Raw genomic sequence first — 14,683 nt, 5'->3', positions numbered from 1 at the left:
AAAATACTTGAAAATTTCATTTTGCATCAGTGTTTGGATGTGTATTTTCAGTAGTTCCTCTCAGATAATGGAAGTAAAATAAGATTTCAAACTTTTTGTTTCATATAATTGGGAATCATTTTTCTTGTTGAAAGCTGAATCTGCTAACAAGAAGTAAACACATTTTGTTAAATATTTATATAAAACAAACATTAATGCTATTTAAATTATTTCAAACCTTGAAGTATTTACTTTAAAACTCTTTTAAGATTATTTTACAAAGGCAAAAAGAACCTCAGTGGCAATCTTTTTAAGGTTACATTTTATAAATGTTCAATACTTATTCAGTCTTTAAAAAAGACTAATACACTAAGGCTTCTAACTTCATAGTCTATGCAAACACTAAGGCTTTTAACTTCATAGTACATTAATGTTTCTTATTAATCATTCAGCATAACATTTTAGTTGTTAAATATGCGATAAATTTAATAAGTAAACAAAACAAAAATGTATAGCATAAAAATGAATATTCAAGAAGTAATCTGCAATCACCATCTGCAAAAAGAAATAAAACATTACTAGCTACTCAGAACTATCCCACCAACCCTGTCTAATCTCAATCCTCTTATCATCTCATTAGACATAATACTTACTATGACTTTTATGATTACATATTTTTATTCTTCACATATTTTTTCTATGTATTAGACTCTAATATGTCAATATCTACATCTGTGTGTGTTTATGTGTGTGTGTGTTTTGGAGGAGTTCAAATATTCTAGATAATAAAAGTGTGTGTAGACACTGATTGTATACATATTCTTCATTATGGGTTTGAATTTTTATAATTCTAATGTGTTTCTGATGAATACAGAATATATTAATCATTTATGTTATTCTGTTGTGCCTTGATTAGGAAGAAATTCCCTTCCTGATAACTTGAGGTTATTCTCATCTTCGAAAAGTTTTCCCTCTCATTTTGTGACTGGCCTACTTCTCACAGGCTGAGTCCAGTATTCATCCATGTTGTATCAGGTGACATGATTTCCTTACTTTTTAAAGCTGAAAAATATTGCATTGTATGTATATACCACATTTCATTCATTAATTTAACTATGCAAAGACACTTAGGTTGTTTCTTTTTTTGGGTAATATATAGACAGATGCTAGAATTATTAAAGTATTTCTTCTGGTCAATTTTGATTCTTTCATACACAACCTAGAGTGGAATTGCTGGATTACATGCTTAATATTTGGAGGAAAAATCCATACCAGTTTCAAAGTATTTTCCACAGTGCTATTTAATGTTCCCACTAATAATACAAAGCTTTTCGACTTCATCATATTTTCACTAATATATTATTTCATTATTTTTTAATAATAGGCATACTGATAAATGTGAAGTGGTATGTCATTGTGTTTTTAATTCCCAATTCCTGAAGGATCGGTGATGTTCAGTATCTTTTCAAATGCTTATTCATCATTTTTACACAGGCATACAAAGTTTTTTCCCAGTGTGCTTTTTTGCATGTTTCAGATATTGATTTTTTTAACAAATTGTGACAAGACTGTTTCAAGCAAAACTATCAATGCCATTACTTCACAGCATATATACTCAATTCATGTCTCTGTATCATCACATTTTGGTAGTTCTTGCAGTATTTCAAACATTTTAATGTTAAATTTTTTATCATCTCTGTTATGATGATCTGTAATCAGTGATATTTGATGTTTTAGGATGCCATAAACCATGCCCATGTAAGATGGTGTACACAATTATAAATGTACTTGTGAAACTGGAGTTCTGAGATGAAACTGATTCACTGATTCTGCTGGGAGATAGGGACTGCAGAAGCTGCAGGTCTCTGAATCAGAGAATTGTTGCAGCTCTTAATGGCAGGCCAGACTCTCCAGTGTTGCAGCAGACCCCAGCAGCTCATCTTCAATTTCTACTTCTCTCTGGTTTCTTATGTCATGAATTAGAAGAAGGAAATCCACAGACCAGGATGAGTGTAACCATAAGATTTATGGATAACAGGAATACAACTCTTGCAGCACAAGAAGAGACCCAATAGCTGGTTTTCTCCATGAGTGTGCTAGTTTAGAGGTTTATATAGCAATTGGTGCACTGATATAGGTCCAAATTTATGCTAATAGAGACTTAGAAAGGTACTAACACCGTTGGCCAGTTCTTGAGGGCAAATTTCATTCAAGTTTGCCCCAGATCCTTTTTCTTATGGTAGACAGGAAGTGGGAAGTTGAGGTCTTCAGGTAGAGCTGCAATGCTTTCTTGCGTGTGTATCTGCAGCAGGCATCACTACTGCTTGCAGTCAGTGGTCAGCAGGCCTTGGCATACTTTAGTGCTCTCTTACCACATGGGTCCACTGATCATGTATTGGGGGCTCCACACAACAGAGGGTTCCAACCCACTCAGGCTGCCATTGCAGCTACATGACTTGGCAACTGGGAAGCCATGTCACTTACTTTGAATTCTCAACTGACTCACCATTCTCCATTCCTATCTTAAAGCCATCCTTATTTGATGAGAAAAAAACAATACTAAAATTAGACCATTAAAACCTCTACAATGGTCTCCAATTGTTCAACCAAAAACAAGACTCACTTATCTCTCACTTTAAATCAAAAACTCTAAATGATTAAGTTCAGTGAAGATGCTCTATCAAAAGTTGATATAGGGAAAAAATTAAGTTGCTTGTGCCAAACAGACAAATTATAAATTCAGAGGAAAAGTTCTTGAAAGAAGGTAAACACATGTAAGAAAGTAAAATAGATTTATTCCTAATAAACAATAAATTGTAGTGTTCTAGTTAGAAGATCAAACTAGACACACATTTTCTTCTTTTTGTGTGTGTTTCATGCATTTTCTTTTTCTTTTCTTTCCCACATTTTTATTGGTACATTATAGTTGTTCATACTGATGAGATCCATTGTTACATATTCATACATGCACAATATAACAACACAATTTGGCTAATATTACACCCCAGAGCTGCCCTGCTCCCTTCCTAGCTCCCATACTTTGGTCCCTTTCCTCTATTGATTGCCCTTTGATTTTTATGAGATCTACCCTCACCTTTTTTTTTCCATTTATTTATTAGGATTCATTGTACACAAATGGGGTACAACTGTTGTTTCTCTGGTTGTACATGAAGTAGAGTTGCACCATTAGTGTAATCATACATGTATGTAGGGTAATGGTATTTGTCTCATTCTGTTATTTTTCCTTCCCTCCACCCCTTCCCCAGCCTTCTTTTTCCTCTATACAATACATTCTTCCTTCATTCTTGCCTCCCTCCCATCCTCCATTATGTATCATCATCCACTTATCAGAGAGATCATTTGACCTTTGATTTTTGGGGATTGGCTTATCTCACTTAGTATGATATTCTTCACCTGCATTCATTTACCTGCAAATGCCATAATTTTATTTTTCTTTATGGTTGAGTAATATTTCATTGTGTATATATACCACACTTTCTTTATCCATTTATCAATTGAAGGGTGTCTAGGTTGGTTCCACAATCTAGCTATTGTGAATTGAGCAGCTATGAACATCTATGTGACTGTATCACTGCAGTAAGCTGATTTTAAGTCCTTTGGGTATAGACCAAGGAATGGGGTAGCTGGGTGAAATGGTGGGTCCATTCCAAGCTTTCTGAGGAATCTCCACACTGCTTTCCAGAGTGGCTGCACCAATTTGCAACCCCACCAGCAATGTATGAGTGTACCTTTTTCCCCACATCCTCGCCAACACCTATTGTTGCTTGTATTCTTGATAATCACCATTCTAATTGGGGTGAGATGGAATCTTAGGGTAGTTTTGATTTGCATTTATCTTATTACTAGACATGTAGAACATATTTTCATATATCTGAGGATTGCTTGTAGATCTTCTGTGAAGTGTTTGCTCATTTCCTTAGCCCATATATTGATTGGGTTATTTGTATTCTTGGTGTAAAATTTTTTGAGTTCTTTATAGATTCTGGAGATTAGTGCTCTATATGAAGTATGGGTGGCAAAGATTTTCTCCCTCTCTGTAGGCTATCCCTTCACATTGTTGATAGTTTTCTTTGCTGAAAAAAAGCTTTTAAGTTAAAATCTATCCTACTTATTGATTCCTGCTTTTATTTCTTGCACTATGAGAATCCTGTTAAGGAAGTCTGGTCCTAAGCCAACATGATGAAGATTTGGACCTACTTTTTCTTCTATAGGTGCTGGGTCTCTGATCTGATTCCGAGGTCCTTGATCCATTATGAGTTGAGTTTTGTGCAGGGTGAGAGATAGCTAACCTCACCTTTGTTTTTCTTTTCCCTCTCTATCTTTCAAATATGGGAGAAAACATTTAAACCTTAACCTTCCATGTATGACTTATTTTGCTTAATGCAATGATCTCTAGCTCCATCCATTTTACTGCAAATGCTATAATTTCACTTTTCTTTTTGTCTGATTAAAATTCCATTGTGTTTATATACTACATTTTATTTATCCATTCATTAATTGATGGACACCAAACCTGGTTCCATAGTTTGACTGTTATGAATTGTGCTGCAATAAACATGGGTATGCATGTATCACTGTAGTTAGATGACTTTAATACTTCAGCATAAATAACAAGAAGTGGTATAGGTGGGTCCTATTCTGTCCCATATCTATTATTTTGAGTAGCCTCAATAATGAATCCCATAGTGTAAAAGTGTTCCTTTTACTCCATATCTTCTCCAGCATTCATTATTCTTTGTATTCTTGACTGCCATTCTACTACTGTGAGTGGTAATCTCAGTATAGTTTTGATTCGCATTTCCCAGATTGTTAATGATGCTAATATTTTTTATATAATTGTTGAACATTTGTGTTTCTTCTTTTTTTCTTTTTTTAAGGAACAGCCTAAAAGAATGTTTATTCAGTGATAGCAGAGACAAGTCAGCATCTGTACAGCTGTTTAAGGAAGAAGGATCACTTGTGGTGAGAACCAAGCCAGCTTTAAAGCAAAACTGTAAACCAGACCACTGTGTCTATCATTAGTCCTTTGAGAAGGTCCAGGTTTAGGGCTGGCCTTAATCTGACAGGCCCTCCCAATGGCCTCTGATGGCACAATTCAGAGGCTAGCTCTGTATTTAAAATTCAAGGTTTTTCCTTAGTGTCCACACCATTGAGGCCTGCTAATAATTCTGAAAGAGGGGGAAAAAATAAGATTAGTTTTTAAAGTAGTTTTTAAAGTGTTCACTGTTTTATAAGAATCTAAGTCTGGACCAGAAAATCAGCATTACTGCTTATAAATTAAACAGTGCCAAATATTAGATTCATAAGCTTTGGAGGTCAGTACTTTGAGTTGAAAGACACTTGGACCATATTAGATTTGAAAACTTGTTTGTGGCTGGTATTTTTCAACCCAGTGCAGGTTCCTGATTTTGGCCTCCAAGGACTCCATGGCAGGGAGGTCGCCCCACAGTCATCTGATCCGCCTAAGACCTTCAGCCGCCCATGAGCCGACCTCTGGACCCTGCGGCTCAGAGTTTGCACACAAACCCAACACTGTATTTCTTCTTTTGAGAAGTGTCTGTTTACCTCATTTACCCATTTATTAATTCTGTTATTTGATTTTTTGGTGTAAAGTTTTTTGAACTCCTTATGTGTTCTAGGTATTAATCCTCTGTCAACAGAGTAGCTAGAAAAAATTTTCTCCCATTGTGTGGGTTCTCTCTTCATGTTCTTAATTGCTTCTTTTGTGGTACAGAACCTTTTTCACTTGATGTTATCCATTTATTAACTCTTGACTTTAGATGCTGATCTTTAGGTGTGGTTGCCTTTTGCCTAAAAGTGGTTGCTTGTGCCTAAAAGCAGGAGTGTTGACCCTAAATTTTCTTTTAGGAGTTGCATAGATTCTCATCTAATTCACAGGTCTTGGCTCCATTTTGATTTGATTTTTTTGTGCAGGGTGAGAAATAAGCATCTAGTTTGATTTTTCTTCTAATGGATAACCAGTTGTCCCAGGACCATTTATTAAAAAGCTGTCCTTCCTCCAATGTATGTTTTTGGTACCTTTGCCAAGGATCAGATGACTGTATGTATCTATATGGGTTTATCTCTGTTTCTTCTACTATGTACCATTGGAATGTGTCTGATTTTATGCCAGTACCAGGCAGTTTGTGTTACTATAGCTTTGATATTATGATGCCTCCAGAATTGCTTTTTTGTTCTAAAATTGTTTTGTCTATTCTGGGTCTTTTATCTTTTCAGAAAGAATTTTAGGACATTCAGTAAAGAATGTCATTGGTATTTTGATAGGAATTGCATTGAATAACTTTATTGTTTTGGAAGAATGGACATTTTTAACAACATTAATTCTGTCTGTATATGAACTTGGGAGGTCTTTCCATCTTCTGAGGTTTTCTTCAATTTTTTTCTTGAAAATTCTATAGTTTTCATTGTAGAACTCTTCTACCACCTTGGTTAGATATTTTAATCCTAGATATTTTATTTTATTAAAAATATTGTGAATGGAATTTTTTTCCTGATTTCTTTCTCAAAATATTTGCTGTTGCTATATAAGAAACCTATCGATTTTTGTACACTGATTTTGGAAACTGTTGCATTGCAAAATTTGGTGGAGGGTTTTTTAAATTTTTTTTTTTTATCTTCTAGGTGTAGGCTCATACCATCTGCAAACAGTGATAATCTGACTTCTATTCCTATTTTTATCCCTTTTATTTTCTTATCTTGAGTAATTTCTAGCACCATATTAAATATAATTGGTGAGAGTGGACATTTTTGTCTTGTCCTAGATTTCAACGGAAATGTTTTCAGTATTTCCTCATTTACTATGAGTTTTTCTTTGGCTTTTCCCATTTAGTCCTTATAATGTTGAGGTAGGTTCCTTCTATCCCTTTTTTCTTCAGTGTTTTTATCATGAATGGGTGTTGAAAAGTTTCAAAAGCCTTCTTGGCATCTATTGAGGTTACTAAATTATTTTAGACATAGTCTAAAGTCACATCATATTGCTCAGCAAGCCTCTGCTCAAGTATATAAATGGTGAGAGAAATGAAGGAGCTACAGAAGAGAAGCTTGAAGTTAATACACATTGTGTCATAAGCTTGAATTAAAGAGGTCATCTTCGTAATATAAAACTGCAAGAGGAAACATCAGGTGCTGATATAAAAATTGTAGCAAGATATCCAAAAATCTACTAAGCAAATTCATGAAGGAGAACTATAAAAAAACAACAACAACAGATTTTTGATGTAAAAAAATCAATCTGATGTTGAAAGGAAATGTCAGGTAGGAGTTTCATAGCTGGAGAGGAAAAGCCAATTTCTGAATTAAACGTTTCAAAGGACAGGCATAATATCTTTCTAGGAAACATTTCACCTGGTGATTTTAGGTTGAAACCAATGCTCTCTTACCATTATGAAAATACCAGGTCCATTAAAAATTATAGTAAATCTATTCTGTTTGTGCTTTATGAATGGAACAAAAAAGTGTTGATGACAGCACATCTGTTTACAAAATGGGTTACTGATTATTTTAGCCCATAGTTGACTTCTACTTAGAAAATATGTGCCACTCAAAATATTATGGTTCATTGACAATGCATCAGGTTACCGAAGAATTTTTATGAAGATGTAAAATGAGTTAATTATTTTCATCCTTGCTAACCCAACATTCATTTTGCAGCTCATGAATCTAGGAGTAATTTGGATTTTCAAATCTTTTTATTTTATGGATTACATTTCATAAGACTATAGCTTCCATAGACTGTGATTCCTCTGATGGTTGTGGGAATAGTAAATCAAAAATCTTCTGGACAGGATTCATTGTTTTAAATATAACAGAATATTCAGTATTCAGTGGAGAAGGTCAAAATATAAACATCAGCAGGAGATTGGAAGAAGTCGATTTTGAACTTAATGAATGACTTTGAGAGGTTACAGACTTCAGGGGAGGAAGTAACTGCAGAAGTGGTGGAAATAACAAGAGAACTGGAATTACATGTTTAGCCTCTTAATGATAAATTATACAATGACTTTCTGCAATCTCATGAAACAACCGTAGTGCATCAATTATTGCTTTTTATGAATGAGCAAAGAGAATGGAGCATTTTGGGGTTTTTTAAGATAAAATATAGGTTTGATGAAAATTTTGTGAATTAAAGAAAAACAAAAGTCTTACAATATTTAACAAAATGAGTTCATAGAACAGCAACCAGTTTTGGGAGATATGACTCCAATTAAGAAAGAAATTTCACCATGTATAAAATTATAACAGCATGATATGATGAACATAAGTATTTTGCAAGAGTCAATTTTACATACAGTTTATAGTTGTTTTCTTAAGAAATTGACACAACAACCTTAAATTTCAGCAACCACTGCCCTATTCAGTCAATAGTCATCATCACAAAGGGAAGACCTTCTACCAGCAAAAATATTATGAATCACTGAAGACTCAGATGACCATTAGCATATTTTAGCAACAAAGAATTTTTAATAATGATATGTAAACTTTTAGACAATGCTTTTGAACACTTAATAGACCACAATGTAAAAAATATCATGAGACTCACTTTATTGTAATCATTACTTTACAATGTTTATTAATCCTTTTTTATTACTATAAAATACCTGAGAGTGAGTGACCTTATAAAGAAATGAGGTTTATTTTGGTTCATAGTTCTGGAGATACAAGATTGAAAGGATACAACTGGTGACGTTCTTTTTGCTGGTCTATTTCTGGGGCAGTTCAAGGGATCACAAGGTGAGAGACAGGGAAAGCACATGTGTGCTATTATACTTTGGTCTTTCTCACTCTTCTCATGCAAGTACTCAGTCCACATGAATTTGTTACCATAATCACCTTCTGAAGGCTCCCGTCTCTAAACATCATAGTCAGATTAAGTTTTCACATTCTTATTATCTCACAGTGAGGAAAGAACTTCAATTCATAAAACTTTTGGATATGCATTTCAACAATATCCAAGCCAAAGAATTCCAAACTTAGGTTCCTAGGTTCATATCCTTCTCACAGTGCAAAGTATAATTATTCCATCCCATTAAGGAGTCTCGAAAGTGGTCCCAACTGCTCCTGCTAGAAGAAAATGTAGGCCCAACACCCCAACATTTTGGATCTGGGAATAAATTCCTTAGCAAGACTCCTAAAATGCAAGAAGTAAAATAAAAAAAGAATAAATGGGATGACATCAAATTTATAAAGCTTCTTCACAGCAAAGGAAACAATCAAGAGTGTGGAGAGAGAGCTTACAGAATGGGAGAAAATCTTTGCCACCTGTACCTCAGATGGGGCGTTAATTTTCACAATATACAATAAATTCAAGTAGTTAATACTGAAAACAAATAACCCAATTAATAAATGGGCAAAGGAACAGAACAGACACTCCTCAAAAGAAGAAATATACATGATCAACAAGTGTATGAAACAATGTTCAACACCTCTAGCAATTAAATGAATGCATATTAAAACTACACTGAGATTTCATCTCACTCCAGTCAGAAGGTCAATTATCAAAAATACAAGTAACAACAAATATTGGCGAGGATGTGGGGGAAAGGGTACATGCACACATTGTTGGTGGGACTGCAAATGAATATATACAGGTCACTCATGGTTTTGATTTGCCTTATACTTAGTGCTGTTGAGCATCTGTTTTTGTGTTTATTGGTTGGTTGTGCATTTTCTTTAGAAGCTGAAGTTCTTTTAGTACATTGACTGTTCTTAAAGCCTTTCTAGTAAGTGTAATATCTATACTTCCATGAATTCAGTGTCTACTCATGCATTTTTTATTTCTGCATGTTGAAAAATATTTTATTTTTCATAATGTACTATTGAAAACTGAACATCTTAGACAGACATGGTGGCATTTGTCTGTAATCTCAGCAACTTGGGAGACAAAGGAAGAAATATTTCCAGTGTGAGACCAGTCTCAATAATTTAGTAAAGCATTTGGCAACTTAGGGAAACCCGATCTCATAATAAAAATAAAAGAATAGCTGAGGATATAGTTCACTGATAGTGTGTCACTGAGTTTAGTTGTCAGTACAAATAAAAGAAAGAAGGAAAAAAGAAAAAGAATGAAAGAGAAAAAGACTGAACACATTAAATAATGAAAAGAAACTGGAATCAGATTATTTCCCTTTGTGTTTTATTCTTGTTGCTGTTCCTTGCTATTTTTAATGCTTATTTATTTATTAATATTCCTGAACTAATTATGTCATGTATGTATTCTTTGTTATCTTATTCACTGCTCAGTTAATTTCATTGACCAGTTAGAAACTGGATGCAGATTTTCTGAAATCTCTGAACCAAAATTTATTCTAGGCTTTACCAACATGTGTGCAGTTTTGGACATCCTGCAATGCTTATCTGATTTATAGCTCTGCTGTAGTCTGAACTTGATGCATTTGCAAACACTAAATTTCATGTAGAATTTGGAAGTTTAGGATCTTTTCAAGGCATTCCTGGGCATGAGTAGAGTCCTTCACATACACAGGGCTCTACAGATAAATACATGTGGCTCTCTAGATACCAAGAAATATGTCAGAGATTTATGAAGAATCCTAGTCATTTCATTTCCAAGCTTTTCATTTTAAGTTTTTGACAAGCTCTTTATTTGTCTCAGAATTCATAACAACCTCAGACAGCTGTGATGATAAGCCAATTTCTTTTATGGTTTTTCATAAGTGTTTCTCTGGAAAAGGCTTTCTACATGAGGAAAACCTCTATGTCCGGTCAAATAAAGAAAATCCCTGTAAGTGATATTTCCCAGGACACTGCTAGACAGGTCAAATAATGACATTATTTTCTATAATTGGCTTTCAAGAGATATCCAATTCCAATATATCTACTCTACTGTCTTCCAGGCTGTTGGGATTTATCATGACTGTAGGCTTGTTGGTTTTCCAGGTGACACAATTGGGGAAGGAGGGAATGGAATAGATATTACCAAGATTTATCATTTATCTTGAAAGAAATTCCAGATTGTTGTAAGACTTGAGTAAATTTTTAAGAGTACTATTTTGAGTATGGTAACACATGCTTGTAATCCCTGAAACTAGGGAGGCTGAGTCAGAAGGATTTGAAATTCAAAGCCAGCTTCAGAAACTTTGGGAGGCTCTGAGGAACTTAGCAAGACCCTGTCTCAAAATAAAAATTAAAAATTGCTGGAGATATGGCTCAGTGATTAAGTGCCCTTGACCCTAATCCCTGGTACTGAGAGAGCAAGAGAGAGAGAGAGAGAGAGAGAGAGAGAGAGAGAGAGAGAGAGAGAGAGAGAGAGAGAGAAAGAGAGAGAGTTCCAAAAAGGTTGATTATGACTAAAAATTTTATTTATGAGAAAGTATTTTCTCTTTTGTAAACCTCTTGATATCACTTTTGTCCTTTGATACTTCCTAGATGGATTTTTTATCACTGTTGTTTAATGTAATCATTGTCATAATTTATGTTGTTATTCAAATATTGTTCTCTTTCTGGACTCTGTTACTTTCCATTCATCTGATGTTTCCTATGTCAAACATACCACAATGTTTTAATTCCTATATGCTTATAAGAGTTGGTATGATGCTAAACCAGTGCTTCCCACAAATTCTTCTTTAAAAGTGCATTTTCTATGATGAATTTTTTTCTTCATCTAAAAAAAAATTAAATCAACTCAAATACTGCCAAAAACATTTGAAGTTTTAGCTAAAATTTATTTTATGAATATAAATGTATAGATGGATATTAACATCTTTTAAATATTGAATCTTATAAATGTTGGATGTACTGTATCATTTCAGCTATTCAAATCCTCTGTAATGTCTCTGTCAACTACCTCATAGCCTGAAATTATAAATTTATTTCTAGACCTGGCACAGTGAGCCTTAATCCCTAGGCTCAGGAGGTTGAGGCAGGAAAGTCAACTTCAGCAACTTAGAAAGGCTCTGACCAATTTTGCAAGACTCTCTCGATAAAACAAAAAGGGACTGGAGGTGTGACCCAGTGAGAAAGTGCCCCTGAATTCAATCCTTGGTACCAAAAAATAAATACAGATAAAGAATAAAGAAATTTACTTCTAGATACTTGATATCTTTTATGAAAAATAAATTGGTATGTTTTAAAGTATTTCATTTCTGATTTTTTCCTAGAGAAATAAAATTATTCAATGATAAAATGGTAACTTTTGAATATTTCATATTACATGAGTCTCTTTACTCAATAGTAAAGACAGTACCCCAGTCAACTGCTCCAGCCAAGGGGAATGATTATGCACCACAGATCACCCACAGCGTATCCATAACCACAGAACCTATATCTGCACATGGTAGCTTAGTTCCATGCCACTTCGAAAATAATTCCATAGAGAAGAGCAGATACACAGTGACCCATGGCAACCACAGCAATAGCCCTGAGTTGTGCACCCCTAACTCCTGTGCAAGAAAGAAACAACCAACAGACACCACATGGCAACCTCCCAGCAGTCAACCTCAGGCCCCTGAGCTGATAAACCAGAACCGGGTGTGGTTAGAGGTTCATAGGAACTACAAGAGAGGCTCCTGTGCCCCAGCACCTCTGGAGGGATTCAAGACCAAAGAATGACAGATATCTTCTAAATTATCCAAATCCTAATGACATTCAAACCAACATTGAGTAAGAATTTCTTCACTTTGGCATGGTTTACTATAAATAACAATAATGTCAACGTTAATCATATATATTACTCTTTATCAAGATTGAAAATTATTATTCTAACAAACAACATTGTACTCTCAACCCATTTGAATACCTTTCTTGTAATGTTTTAAAGCATTAAATGGAATCATTCTCTCTTTGTATTCCTAACTCTGGTATATATTTGCTCCACTTAATTCCTCTTTTGTTTCCATGATATGCTTCTGGTTCCAATTCTCAGATCCATATTTTTTCTTCTTGGAATAATACTTGGTATGCATTATTTTTTTTTCTGTTTTATGTTTTTTCTATCTTTTGCTCATTTTTTCCCTTTTCCCTCTTTCAGTCAATAAAGTTAGAGCAATTTCACTATATATGGTAACTAATTTTTAACCTTTTCCAGTATAAAATTTGCTACAAGTTTGTACCTGAATTATCCAGATAGGAACTGTGGAAAACAGTATCAGAAAGATTTTTCTTTTCATGAGGATGACCAATATGTGGCTTTGTTCTAAACTGATTGTAGTATATAAATCTTGGAGGCTTCTCTCAAAAGTGGTACTGATACTGAGAACAGCTGAGGCCACACATTGATTTAAATGATCAATACCAGGATATTAATCCAGAAAGAGATATTCTTTCTCTTAAATATGCTCAAGAGAAAGAAGCTCACAAAATAGCCCCATGCATAAAAAAAGTAAAAACCAGCTCAATAGATGGGTAGACACAATCAGTATGACAAAGCAAGGGAACAAACCATCCCAAACAATTCATAACAATTTAAAAGCTGACTCCATTGAAATCACCATGGAGGAAATATCAGAGAAATAATTTAGAAATTTCTTAGTTAAAATGTTCAATGAGACAAAAGAGGATATAAGTAGTAAAATTAGAGATAATATATAGAAAGTAAAAGATAATTTCATTGAAGAGAGATTTTCCGGGGTCCAGCCCCAGCAGGGGTCCATGGGTTCCACACTGGTAAGGGGGCACGGGGAGACAGCATCGGCGATGGATGGAGAATGAAAGACACAGACTCTAGTTCTGGTGCAATCATTCCCACTGTATTCTGGGGAAGGCTGGGTTTATATATATTTTTTCTTCAGGCTTTGATGACAGGATTGTGACTAATAAAATCAAAGATGTTTCCAAAGCATAGGCAGAAATTATTTTTACCGAAAGATTATGAGAAAACAGTAACCTTACAGATTATCCTTACTTAATCACCAGGGCTTGCCATTGATAAAATAAGCTGGTCCATATCTAGTAGCTACTGTGGGAGGTGCTTTGTGCTTAGAACTTGGGGAAACATTGTTATCTATAAGTTTCTGTGCCCCAACAAGTTCTGGCTGTGCCAGTAAATGCAGTGTTTGGTTTTTAACATAATAAAAACATCCTGCTGTTGTGAGGTTAATCATCACAGGGTTTCAATATGTGTTTTGTCTCCATGATGTTTTGCTGGAAATTTGTAGAATTATTCCCATCACCTCTAGCAAGAGCCCCAGACTGAAGTGAGTAATATTAATAGGAAAACTCCACAGAGGAGGGGGATCCAAGATGGCGGTCTAGAGGGAGGCTGCATTCCTTGTCACTCCACAACGCCAGATTCAAGCAGAGGATATCTGTTTGTCGGTGAGGCAGTTTTTGCTGCTTATCGATTCCCTGCTCTTTACCCCATTTGTCTGCTGTGATCACCTATAATCTGCCAGCTTATCGACACCTTTTTTGAGAGCAGATTGCTCACTGTCAGGCGTCTATCATCCTCCATTTGCCTGCCTTTCGCCTGTCCATCGAATGTCTTACCCCATCCATCACCCAACACTCGAGTTTCACCTCAAGATCGTCCGACAGCTGCCAGCAGACTGACTGCAGACTGCCAGTGGAGAACCAGCTGCCTGCTGCTGCCTGGAAGTTCACTGTTACAGTACCTGCAGGTTTGATTACACATGGCTACTGCCATTTTGAGACAACAGCCAGGCCCTGTAGGACCCCTGGCCAGACTGACTGAGTCCCGACTCCAGGATCC

Source organism: Sciurus vulgaris (assembly GCF_902686455.1).
Source record: "Sciurus vulgaris genome assembly, chromosome: X".
Classification (NCBI taxonomy): Eukaryota; Metazoa; Chordata; class Mammalia; order Rodentia; family Sciuridae; genus Sciurus; species Sciurus vulgaris.
Note: the sequence above shows the minus strand (reverse complement) of the source record.